General features: G+C 46.1%; 1 protein-coding gene across 1 annotated transcript in view; it reads left to right on the top strand.

Moving 5' to 3' along the window:
* TXNDC5 (thioredoxin domain containing 5) overlaps window positions 1-13340 on the top strand; it is a 600564-nt gene that overhangs the window by 254135 nt on the left and 333089 nt on the right. The window lies entirely within an intron of this gene.

Below are 13340 nucleotides of genomic sequence, written 5' to 3'. Positions count from 1 at the left end.
TCACTGTATTGCCCCCCCCCCCCCCCCCCCCATGCTTGCACACACTTTATGCAAACTTGCCCGCAATTTCAGTTTGGCACTTTCCCCTGTAATCTCAGAGTACTTGAATGGCTCCCAGAAGCAACTTCTTTTTTGCTTATCCTTTACTAACATCCCTTTGTTTTTGTAACAACTTTGTCATTTAATGTAGTGTTGGAAAGTGTAGATGTTAAGTTGTCAATCTCGCCTTCATTCTTGCTGGATGGGTTCGGAGCCGATCCTCTGCTCCGACTCGGCACTTGCTAAGCTCGAGAGCTAATTTTACCAGCTCGAGGCAACCCTATATCCCATGATGCAAGGCGGAGATTACTCAGATCTCGTTTGCCGCTTCGCTAACGAGGTGCCTTTTTTACCAGCTCCAGGTAAGTGAACTTATATAGACTCTTGTCTAACCCCCTTTCTAACTTTTTTCACCTAAGTTTTATTTTTTTGTTAGTGTCTATTCACGTTAACCGTATTCCCGTCAGTGTTCCCTCCTTTAAGTGGATTATTCCCTTACCCTTGTAGGCCTTAGGCCTTCCCCTCCCTAAATTTTTTCTGTCAGGGAATTTTGTGTGTGTGACTGTCTGTATCCCTGTCAGTGTAATATAGTTTAATTTAAATTAATTTTGGACTGAGTGTGTTGTGTGTCGGTGTGTTTGTGTTTCATCGACACAGTCATGTCGAAGGACACTAAGGTCTCAGGTTTCAAGAAGTGTGACTCGTGCTGTCAGAAAATGTCTCCGACAGACGGTCACACTTCTTGTATTTATTGCCTGGGACCTTCTCACCTGCAGGACTCTTGTGCTATCTGTCATGCTTTCAGCCCAAGAGTCCTGCAGGAAAGAAAAAATAAGCTCATTTTAAGGGGCTTGTTAAAACCCGAGAGCTCCCCGACTAAGTCGGCGCCGGGGAAGCCCTCGAAACCTGCTAAGCCTTCGGCTCAGGCTTCCAAGCCGTCGGCTTCAGGTTCTTCACCTGGTTCGAGATCGGCTCCGCGGAGCCGATCCTTCTTACCAGTGTCAGTATCGGCTCCATCCGGCCCGATACTGTTAAGTCTAGACACTCAGTGTCGGCTCGGTTGAGCGTCTCTTCGCTCCGATGGCTCCATTGATCTCAAAAGAGGTCTCGATCCCTTCTGTGGAATCAATTCATTCGGCTCGAGATCACCCTTGCTCGGGCGGAGCCATCGGAGCCGATCTTCTCGGTCATCCAGGCTATCTGATCACGACCTTGAGAGAGTGGTGAGTAGACTATTAAAGTCTCAGGCATTGGCCCAAATTCTCCATAGCCCATCTCAACAGACGGTAGCTATATCACACCCACTGAACATTCCTCCTTCGACTCTGTTACAGAGCTCGGGCGAGCTCCTCGAACCGGTACCATTGTGACCTCGAGCCGATACAACCTTCGCTCTGTCGCCTCGGCTCCGATTTCCTCCTTGAGACCTTCATTGGAGGGATCCGGGCATCTGCTCTGTCTCGTCGGCTCCGAGGGGGCGAGTGGCATCGGACCCTTGTCCGACCCTGTTCTCCCTCTCGGAGCTTCGGCGTTGGTGGGCTCGGCCCGACATCTGCCTCGGAGCCTTCCCTATCGGTGAGGCCTGGGGTTCCTATCTCTTCGGAGCGGGAGCCTTCTGGTCTCTCTGATGGGGGAGTCTTCGAGGTGATGAGGAGTGTACTAGCCCCTGGGCTTAGTCAACGGACAGTTCCATCAGCTCCTCCCACTACAGTGCCTGCTGACGTCTCTTCTCACTCTCTTGCTCCCGGACCCAGAGATCCAACACCTCAGGTTTCCCCATTGGGAATATCTTCCTCTTCCAAGGCTTCTCCTGATCCGTCAGGAGAACCCCCCCATAAGAGGACATGTAAGAGGAAACATGTAGACTCCCCTGAGTCTACTACATCAGATACTGACTTGGATGAGTCGGAGGGGTCCCCAAGGTCCTCCTCTGAGGATGTCTCATTTTCAGACATCCTTGAAATCCTTAAACAGAGGGGGAACTGGCCCTCCCTTAATCCCTCCGAGGACGAGTCAGTATACCGGGCGTTCGGATCTCGACCTCCACCTCCTGGGTGTCTCCACCTTCGACCCTCTCATGGAAGTAGTGGCTCGGAAGGCGTGGATGGCTCCGGATTCGTGGAACCTACCCCAGGAGACCTTCAAAATTTATTACAGCTCCACAAGATAGACAATACTTAACAAAAGGTGTCCCAGTTGATGCCATAGGTGGCTGCTGCCACCAAGAAGGAATTAGCTGATCCTTCAGTACCTGTTCATCCTCTAATAAGGATTCTAGGACTATGGACAGGTAGTAAGCGGATTTTTTCTTCAGCGACTTTTGCCATGAGATCGCTGAACTACCTATGCCACTTCACCCGCCTCCAAAGAGATGTTCTTAAAGAGTTGGGGGAAGTTTTACAGGATCCGTCAGCTGCTGGGTCTCAGGATAAGATTACCTCACAGCTAGGAATCCTTAACTCCATTGCTAACTCCTCCATGCGGCTCATTTCTTATGCAGCCGATGGAGCGAGTAGAGCCGCAGGCACAGGAGTGGCTTTAAGGCGTCAGTCCTGGATGCGGCTTTGTAGATGTCCTTCAAGGATGCATCTGCAGTCCTTACAAATGGGTTGTCCTGTCGTCAGGCAGCCCTTCGGTCGGCCGGATTCCAAAGTCTGGGTCTGGCCTCGGCTGGTGTCGCACTTCACCCGACGTTATAGCTGCAGTTCTTAGGGTATAAAGGCATCAGCCGACGCCATTTTCCTCAGTCTTTCTTGCCACGTGGCGCCCGAAGCAGAAGCTGTTCGCAAGTGCTGGTTGGTCAGAACCAGAGATTACTACTACCGAATACTACTACGAAGACTTCTAAAAAGCTAAGTACCCCGTTGGGACTCTTTCTTGCCTCAGCCGATGTCAGAAAAAGTGAATAACTGTTTAACTTGTGGGAAACAAATACCTCATAAAGATTTCCACTCTTACTGCTTACCCTGTTTAGGCCCAGACCACTACGTAGCAGCTTGTCTAGCCTGTGCTTCTTTTAACCAGCGGATGCTTAGACTTCGGTCTGAATTTGCCGAGGAGTTTTTCGGCTCCGATTTTGCTTATATTATGCCGTCGGATCCTCCGACTACGCAAATGTCTAAAAAGCGCAAGGAAAAGGACCGACAACCGACCCGCGGCCGAAACCGCGGTTAAGCCAACTGCGAGTGTCTCGGTTTCGGCTGAAACCGAGCAAGTGGTTCTTCCTTCAGCCGAAAACTTTCCTTCTACCGAGGCCTCTTCCAACCTGGTGGAATCAGCTTCAGAAAACACACCTGCTGTTGCAGTTTCTCAGGAATTATCTGACACTATTCCCTTGGATATTTCAACCCCTGCACGTGGGGCTGCTAGGCCTCCTGCAACCATGTCAATTAAGGCCTTTGCCAAGGCTAAAGCAGCTAAAGCATCTAAGACTGTGCCTGCTAAGACCCCCTCTCACAGGCCCAGCCTAGTTCTCAAATGCTTAGTTTAGCAGAGGATCTCATTTCTTTAATCCGGGGATCCCAACCTCAACCAGACAGGGCCTATCAGCCACCACCAGAGAAGAGGCCTAGAGCAGAGCCCCCTCAGCCACTTTCTACAGATGATTCCTCTGATGTTTCAGATGATTCGGACCCTCCAGAGGCTCCTTTCTCCCCTTATGAAGACTCCGATGCTGAAGAGTCCATCCCTTCTGCCTCTCCGCCTGAGGAATTTTCCTTTGGGGAAACCTTGCATGCTATGAGGGAACAATTTCAGTGGCAGGGCTAGGATTTCTCAGACTCCAGAAAAAGGCTTAGAACCTTTCTGCATTTACCACAACATAGGCCTTTAGCCATACCTCCAGTTCTTTCTGTTGTAGATGATGCATTTAATGATGCTTGTACTGCTCCTGATTCTCTACCTCCGGCCCTGCTAAGCCTGATAGATACTACAGGGTCCCGGACACACATTACCATTTGTATAAGGCTCCTTTGCAGATCCCGAGACTATCTCCCAAGGACCTAAGGCTGTAGCAGCTACTTCTGCTAAGAACCCCTCCCTCAGAAAGGGAATCCAGATCCTTAGAGAGATTGGGTAAAAAAGTTTACACTTCTGCTACTCTTTCAGCTAGGGCCTTGAACTGTCAATTTCACATGATCCAGTATCAAGAATTTATGCTAGACCAGTTAACCAAAAACTGTCCTCTGATGAATCATTAGACAAAAATCTGTTCAGGAAATGGTACATAACATTCAGCAAGTCAGTAACCATTCCTTAAAATGCGGCTATGATGCACTGGAGGCTTCCTTTAGATCAGCCATGACTGGCACAGTTATCAGAAGGCATGCATGGTTAAAAGAGCAGGCCTTACCAGACCATGTCAAGTCCAAACTATTAGATGCTCCTATGGATAAGATCAATTTGTTTGGCGCTCCTGCACAACAGGTGCTGAAGAAGATGGAAGAGAAGGCAAAATCTGTCCAAACAGTGAAAGATTTCTTACAGGTCCAACCGCCAAGGTTTAGCAGGAATTGGCCCTCCAAGAATTGGTCCTTTCCAGACTCATCCAGAGCTCAGAGAGGCAGGAATAGGCGTTCAAGAGGCAGAAGCCAATCCAGGGGTGCCTACAGGGGACGCCAGTGGCAGAATAACAACCAGCGAAGTACAGCCACAGACGCCGCCACCACCACAACTACAGGACAATCAGTGACTTGGCTCTGGCACCGCCTATCAGGGAACAACTAGAAGCACCCTTAGGCGGGAAGCTAACCTAATATCACAAGAGACAAGTGGATTTTACAGACAATAGACCAAGGCTACAGGTTTCACTTCCATACTCTACCAGGGAAGAGAGGAATGCCAAACCTACCTCCAAATCAAAAAGCAGAAGCTCTAAAACAAATATCCCAATTATTGAAGATGAGAACTGTGGAAAAGGTACCATCTATGGAGCAAGGAAAGGGATTTTACTCCAGACTATTCCTGGTACCAAGAAAAGAGAGCAAATGGAGACCTATTCTCGACCTGTCCGCTTTAAACACTTTCCTCATTGTTCCAAAATTCAAAATGCTGACTCTACAGCAGCTTCTTCCCATGCTGGGCAAGGAGTCTTGGCTGGTAACTCTAGATCTCAAGGAGGCATACCTGCACGTCCCCATACGACCAAATTGCAGAAGATACCTCAGATTTCTTGCAGGATCAGAGCATTATCAATTCTCAGCATTGCCCTTTGGCTTATCTACTGCGTCCAGAGTGTTCACGAAATGCCTGGCATCAGTAATTGCTCATTGCAGGCTTCAGGGAATCCAAATCTACCCCTACCTGGACGACTGCCTGATACAAGCGGACAACAAAACAAGCTAGCAGAAGACTTACAAAGGGTTATCTACCTGCTACAAGCCCTGGGATACACAGTCAATATAAAAAAGTCAAGGCTGATACCATCCCAAAGAATAACCTTTTGGGTGCAGAGTTGGACACATCAAAGCAAATGGCATCCCTAACAGTAGAAAAACAGGAGCAGCTACCTCTCTACTTCTTGGCATTAACAAAGCAGAACCATCTGACAGCAAGAAAAGTACTGCAAGCCTTGGGCTTCATGGCATCCTGCATAATATTGGTTCCTCATGCCAGACTGCATATGAGAAAACTACAGTGGTACCTAAGGAATTTATGGTCTCAACACAAGCACAGCTTAGAAACCCAGATTCCAATTATTCCATGCCTGAAGCAGGAATTCCTATGGTGGGCTCAGGCTTGTCGAACAAACCCAGGATTGCCCTTCCACAGTACTCAACCAAGCCAAACCATCACGACGGACGCCTCAGACCTCGGTTGGGGGGCCCACATGCTGGACAAGTGCATACAAGGCTTATGGACTCAAGACCAGCTGCACTTACACATAAATCTAAAGGAAATGCTGGCAGTAAAACTGGCAATTCAGGCATTCAGACCATTTCTCCAACAAGGTCAATTGATGATAAGGACAGACAACACCACAGTTATGTGGTACATCAACAAACAGGGAGGCACACATTCGTATCCTCTTTGCTGGATGGCACTGGACCTCTGGAATGTGGCCCTGAGCTAAAACATTCAGTTGAAAGCAATTTTTGTACCAGGAAAAGAAAACATTCTAGCAGACATATTAAGCAGGACTACCACGGATGCCCACGAATGGATGCTGCATCCGGACATCTTCAAAACCATTACAAGAAAATGGGGGCTTCCAGAAATAGACTTATTTGCATCCCCACGCAATCACCAGCTAAAGAAATTCTGCACAAGGACGTACCACCCACTTGCTTGGAAGGTGGACTCCCTTTCCTTCAGTTGGAAAAACCTGACATCATATGCTTTCCCACCACTCCCTTTGATGCACAAGGTGCTATTGAAGATCAAAGAGGACCGTCCAAGGATCATTCTGATAGCTCCAGACTGGCCAAGGCAACATTGGTACCCATTACTGAGGAGCATGTCTCTGGAACAAATATGGCCACTGCCCCTGGTTCCCTTGCTGTTAACACAGAACAACTACAACAATCTGCATCCAAACCTGAAAACTCTGCAGCTGACTGCCTGGAACATTGCATAAGACCAATAAACCCAAATTTATCCCAAAGGGTTAAAGACATTATCCTTGAGGCTCGCAGACCCTCAACAAGAAAAAATTATTCAGCAAAATGGAAAAGCTATCTCATTTGGAGTACTGCAAAAGGAGATGATGTGTCACTGGTAAACATAGCCAACATCCTGGAATACTTGGCAGAGCTCTTCCACACAGGCCTGTCCTATTCCTCCATCAAGATTCATGCATCAGCTATTTCAGCAGAATACGACTTGGATCCTCCTGTCTTCTCACATCCTCTGCTCAGACAGTTTCTGAGAGGAATTAAAAATGTAAAGCCTCCTAGGAAGCCACCATTACCAGCATGGGACTTGAACTTTGTGCTAGAAAAATTGACACTTCCTCCTCTCGAACCAGCAGCAACAGCAGAATTACAATACTTATCATGGAAGACTGCTTTACTGCTGGCAATCACTTCAGCAAGAAGGGTATCTGAACTTCAGGCATTAATGGCAGTACAACCCTTCCTGATCTTCCATCAAGATAGAGTGTCCATGAGAACAAATCCTTCCTTTATGCCTAAGGTGGTCTCCAGAGTTTCTTTAAATCAGGCTATCCACCTACCTACATTCTTCCCCAACCCACAGAACAGGGGAGAAAGACTGCTGCATACCTTGGATGTACATAGACAATTACGCTGCTACCTGGACAGAACCAAGGGCAATAGAAAAACTGACCAGCTACTAGTAGCATATGCAACAGGAAGGGAAGGTAAAGCAATTTCAAAACAGACAATCTCCAAGTGGATAGGAAATTGCATTAGATTCTGTTACTCCTACCATGGAAAGAAAACTCCAGAGAACATCAGGCCTCACTCTACAAGGGCAACAGCCACTACCACAGCCTTCTTACGAGGAGTGGCTACCAAGGACATTTTAGAGGCTGCTACTTGGAGCTCCGTGCATACATTTGCCAAGCATTATAATTTACCTTTATACTCTAGATCCAGAGCAGGTTTTGCCACTGCTGTTTTGCAAGGGATCCTAACTACACCATAACTTTATTTTTCCTCCTCCCCCAGTTGGGCTATGGTATTCTACCCATTTGTAAGGACTGCAGATGCATCCTTGAAGGACATAGTACAGTTTTGTACCTACCATAAATGTAGATGTCCGATAGGAATGCATCTGCAGTCAGGATTACCCACCCTTCCCTCTGTGGTGCTCCTAGGGTATTTGCCCATCTTATAGCTAGCTGGGGAATCTATTATGGTGTATTTGTTTGTATATATGTACATACATGCATATTTTTTGTGTTTGCTCTCTACTATTTGGAATCATTGGCATTTATCCAAATTTAGCCTTCCAAGAGGGCACCTGGCATCTGGGGCAAGAAACACTGAGGAAAATGGCATCGGCTGATGCCTTTATACCCGAAGAACTGCAGCTATGACGTCGGGTGAAGTGCGACACCAGCCGAGGCCAGACCCAGACTTTGGAATCCGGCCGACCGAAGGGCTGCCTGACGACAGGACAACCCATTTGTAAGGACTGCAGATGCATTCCTATCGGACATCTACATTTATGGTAGGTACAAAACTGTACTTTTTGCAGACCCCTTCAAGGCATCTTTCACAAACTCCCCTTTTGATGGCTCAACCTTGTTCGGTCCTCAAGTGAAAGACACTTTGACTAGATGCGAACAAGATGGCAAGACTCTTTCTGCCGTAGGAGTCCGTTTCTCCGCCCCTTCTAGACCTTACCCCAAAGGACAGAAGGGAGGAAAAATGTGGTTCCGCAAATCTCAAGGAGTCACGCCTGACGCACAAAGTCAGTTTACCCCCAGAGGCGGAGGGGGTAACAACAATAGACGCCGCCTTAGGGGCAGAGGGGGTCCGCAGAATCAGGGTAGCAGAGAGCCTCTTTCTGACAAACCCTTCCAGCATCCCTGAGATGTTGCCCGATTGTCCGCCTTCGGAGGCAGTCGGGGGAAAATTGTCGCTGTACCAAATAGCCTGGCTTTCCCTTTCTCAAGACAAATGGGTACAGTCAATTATATCAGAGGGTTACAAAATTCCCTTTATTCAAACCCCAATTCAACAAAAGGGAACCCTTCCAGACGTCCACCCGGTCTAAGGGAACTAGCAGTACTAGAAATATCAAAACTGCTAGTAAAAAGAGCCATCCAGCCAGTCCCGGCAGACCAATTAGGATCCGGAATCTACTCAAGGTTCTTTTTAGTTCCAAAAAAGACAGGGGACTGGAGACCAATATTAGATCTGAGCAAACTCAACAAGTTTGTAAAGAAATCAAGATTCCGGATGGTCACGCTCCAGTCCATTCTGCCCTTTCTGGGCAAGGACAATTGGATGTGCTCAATAGATCTTCAGGATGCGTACTATCACATAAAAATTCACAGACGCTCCAGAAGATTTCTCCGCTTCGCTGGGGACCAGTCACTTCCAATTCAGGGCCCTGCCCTTTGGACTCACTACAGCCCCCAGAGTGTTTACCAAATGCATGGCAGTGGTTACGGCTCACCTGAGACGTCAAGGATTCCAGGTGTTTCCATATCTAGACAACTGGCTCCTCACTGCCACCACCAGGCATCAGCTTCTCCAAGCCAGAAATTACACCATTCACACATGTAGAGGGTTAGGAATTTCTATAAACTTCGAAAAATCTGCCTTGTCGCCTTGTCAATATATTACCTTTATAGGCGCAAATTTGGACACCGTACAACTTTCTGCAAGGTTGACAGACCAGAGGATCTTGGACATTCAAAAACACGTCCAAGTGATTCTATTCAGCAACAAAGTTCAGGCCAGATTTGCTCTAAAAGTACTGGGTCTTATGGCGGCCGCCATAACACTTCTTCCTCCTGCCCGCTTTTACATGCGGCTACTACAATGGATGCTATTCACTCAGTGGTCTTTTCAACAACTTCCCATGCGTCACCGGATCATAGTAACCCCAACTTGCAAAAGACATCTGACTTGGTGGGTATCGTCCCCTCAAATCCATCAAGGCAGACCATTTGTTCCTCTTGCCCCAGTTGCCACGGTTACATCGGACGCCTCCCTGATCGGGTGGGGGGGGCATTATCAGGGCAGAATGGTCCATGGCACTTGGCAACCTTACGAGTACCATCTGCACATAAATGTTCTGGAGATGAGAGCAGTGCTTTTAACGTTGCAAGCCCTCAACGACTCTCTTCCTCAGGGAACAATTGCAGTTCAAACGGACAATATGTCCGTAGTATGTTACATAAACAAACAGGGCGGAACCAAGTCCTATCCACTATGTCGAGAGGCTCTCAGACTCTGGCAATGGGCGATCTCCTCTCATCGGTTTCTGATAGCAACGCACATCCCCGGGAAATCCAACATCATAGCGGACAGATTGAGCAGAGCTAGTCTCATGCCTCACGAGTGGTCTCTAAAACAGTCCGTGACGGAAGAGATTTTTCAGAAGTGGGGAACTCCTTGCTGCGACCTTTTCGCTACACCTCAAAACAGCAAATGCCCAGACTTCTTCTCTCTCTTCCCCCTTCCAGGCCATCCCCCCAGAGACGCTCTAACCCAAGATTGGCCCCGGGGACTTCTTTATGCTTTTCCTCCCTTTCCGCTGATACATCAGCTAATTCAGAAAGCAACCGCCTTGAGAGCCAAATTGATTCTCATTGCCCCTTATTGGCCTCGACAGATATGGTTTCCGTTCCTACATCGTTACCTCTGGGTACAGCCATGGCATCTGGACCCGGTTCCAGATCTTCTGACCCACCAGTCGGGTCACCTGCACCAATCCATACCCTCTCTCAACCTCACTGCTTGGTTGCTCCACTTCCATCCTTAGCCAGGCTTCCTATGATTTCTAATCCTGTACGGGATATCATAGTAGCTTCCCTAAAATCTTCTACCAGAAAGATCTACACTAGTAAATGGCGATGTTTCTCTTTCTGGGCAAAAGCTAGGAACATAGACCCCTATACTGCTCCAATTCATTCGGTATTGGACTTCCTAGTTGACATTTTTAATTCAGGATCCTCTTCTTCCACAGTGAAAGTTCAACTGGCAGCCATTTCAAATTTTCACATAGGCTTTTTGGACCACAACATCATGTCACATAAACTTTGCAAGGCATTCCTTTGAGGTATCTTTTTATTGAAACCTCCAATTAGAGACCCCCCACCACAGTGGGATCTAAATTTAGTTTTAACATCTTTGATTCTTCCCCCGTTCGAACCTGCAGCTGCCTGTTCCTTGAAATTGCTTTCTTGGAAGACACTTTTTCTAGTTGCCATTACATCTGCCAGGAGAGTATCTGAGCTTCATGCTCTGTGTTCGTCCTCCCTATCTAATATTTCACAAAGATAGGGTATCCCTAAGAACTAATCCGTCTTTCTTACCAAAGGTGGCATCTCAGACTAACCTAAATCAGTCCATTGATCTTCCAGTATTTTTCCCGAATTATTCTGATAGAGCTGAACAAAAGCTACATTATCTCGATGTTCACCGTCAGCTGAGATATTATCTAGATAAGACAAAAATTTCTAGGAAATCTGATCAACTTTTTCTATCCTATGCAGAGAACAGGAAAGGCCTTCCAGTTTCTAAGGTAACTTTATCTAGGTGGCTGTCTTCCTTGATCACTTACATTTATCAGCTCAGGGGCAAATAATTGGTTTCTATCCCAAAAGCCCATTCTACCAGAGCTCTAGCTACATCTACAGCCTTTCAAGCTAGACTTCCAATAGACACTATTTGTGCAGCAGCCACATGGGCCTCTCCTCATACCTTTGTCTCACATTACAAACTAGATTTGGTCTCCAGAGACAGCAAATTTTGGTTCCACCGTTCTCAAGAGTCTGTTCCAATGAGCCACCCAGGAAAGAGGTGCTAGGGACGCGGTCCCATCCAGCAAGAATGAAGGCGAGATTGACAACTTAACATTTAGAAGTTATGTACCTACCATAACGTTCCATGTTAGTTGTCTTCTCTCGCCTTCTTTCTTGCGTCCCGCCCTCCTTCCCCCTAGCCTGGTCAGACCGAGAAGATTATTCATCCTCTATTAAGAGGTTTTTACCTTTTTCTATCTGTTCAACTCCAAGTTTCGCTAGGTTATGTGGATCCTTTCTACAGGTTTATGATGTTTTTTAGTATTTATTTCTTCCTCCTATGTTGGAAGAAAATACTGCTATTTCTTTAGCTACCAAACGAGATCTGAGTAATCTCCGCCTTGCATCATGGGGTATAGGGTTGCCTCGAGCTGGTAAAATTAGCTCTCGAGCTTAGCAGTGCAGTGGAGCCGAGGATCGGCTCCGAACCCATCCAGCAAGAAAGAAGGCGAGAGAAGACAACTAACATGGAACGTTATGGTAGGTACATAACTTCTAATTATGGTTACGAGAGGAGAGCCGCATCAGTTTTAAATGCACAATGCAGTATTTACAGATCATAGATGAGACCAGATGTAATGAACTGGAGAATAATAAAACTCCATTATAATGTCCTGACAAAATGTAACATCATTGAATGTGTTTTTAAAACAGAGTTGCTGTTTATAGTAAAAAAAAAAAAAAAAAAAAAATAGACAAAGGAGACTAACTGACCTGAGTAAAGCAAGTTAATTTCAGTTTGCAGCACTATTTATTTATGTAGGATTCAAAAAATGAGCAAAGGCCTAGAAAAAGCTGCCATAGAGGACTAAAAAGTTCAAGAACATTTTTCCTGTCCTGTGGGCTGAGCAAAGCCACTTTCCAGACCCTTGATTGAAACTTAGTTACATGTGCCCAATTTGTACTTTCATGTTCAAAGTATGTCATACAAGCAGACAGATGCAGAACATCGTGACATTCTTTCTTAGAAAGGAAAGTTATTGCATCTGTAAAGAATTTTCAAGGAAAGAACTTAGCCCCAAAGATGCCACCTTACCCATACCATACTGGTTTGTGTTAACCCAAAAGAGGGGGTGGTAAACCGGGTTACTAAGTGAGGCATGTTTGTACAGTGAGATGTACCTGCATTATTTAGGAATTTGTGACTAGCAGCATTAATGGCATTAGTATACATTAAAGAAGTAAATACTTGTGTTCTGACTTCATGTCCCACTACCTTACACTGCCATGGACCAAGCTAGCCCTTCTGGTGTCAAGTAAAGCAAAATAAATAAAAAGTTGTATTCTTAACTTTGATTTGAAACCAAAAGAGTACAGGACTATACCCTGCTCAATCCAGAAGTGCTGATTTTCTTAATTATCATTTCTGATGTGCTACTCTTTCATAAAAATAAACAAAGCATCTGCTTGGCTAACAAGGGCTGTATTAGCAGAGTGGTTTACTGCTTTTATAAAAAGGTAATCTAGTATTTTTTTCTTAATAGCTGTTTTGAAAATCAGTGTCATGGATCTGAATGGGATATGTTTGTGTACATTGTCTGGTTCCTTTTTTCTAAGGGTGATGTAAGAGGATGAAATAGGGAAGGACTTGGAAGTAGGAGAGTCAGCCAAATTTGTTTGCAGATCTGATCACTTTCAGACATTTTATGTTGTACGTTTTATGCTTATGCAAAAAGGTGAGCATGAAGTCCCAGCAAGATAGTCTGTTCTCTTTTGATGTAAAGGGATGAAGTACCCTGCATTAATGAATTAATCTTGTTTCTTTACTTTTGAAACTCTGTGTTCTAGCGAGAGTTTTGTCTCCATGCAGGAGGTAGAGGTTTAATGCTTCCATTTTTGCTTTTTGTGTTTCAGTTTG

The sequence above is a fragment of the Protopterus annectens genome, chromosome 3.part0, assembly GCF_019279795.1.
Source record: "Protopterus annectens isolate FY-2018-M chromosome 3.part0, PAN1.0, whole genome shotgun sequence".
In the NCBI taxonomy this organism is placed as follows: Eukaryota; Metazoa; Chordata; order Ceratodontiformes; family Protopteridae; genus Protopterus; species Protopterus annectens.
The sequence above is the reverse complement of the archived record's forward strand: the minus strand, read 5'-3'. Positions and strand labels throughout refer to the sequence as shown.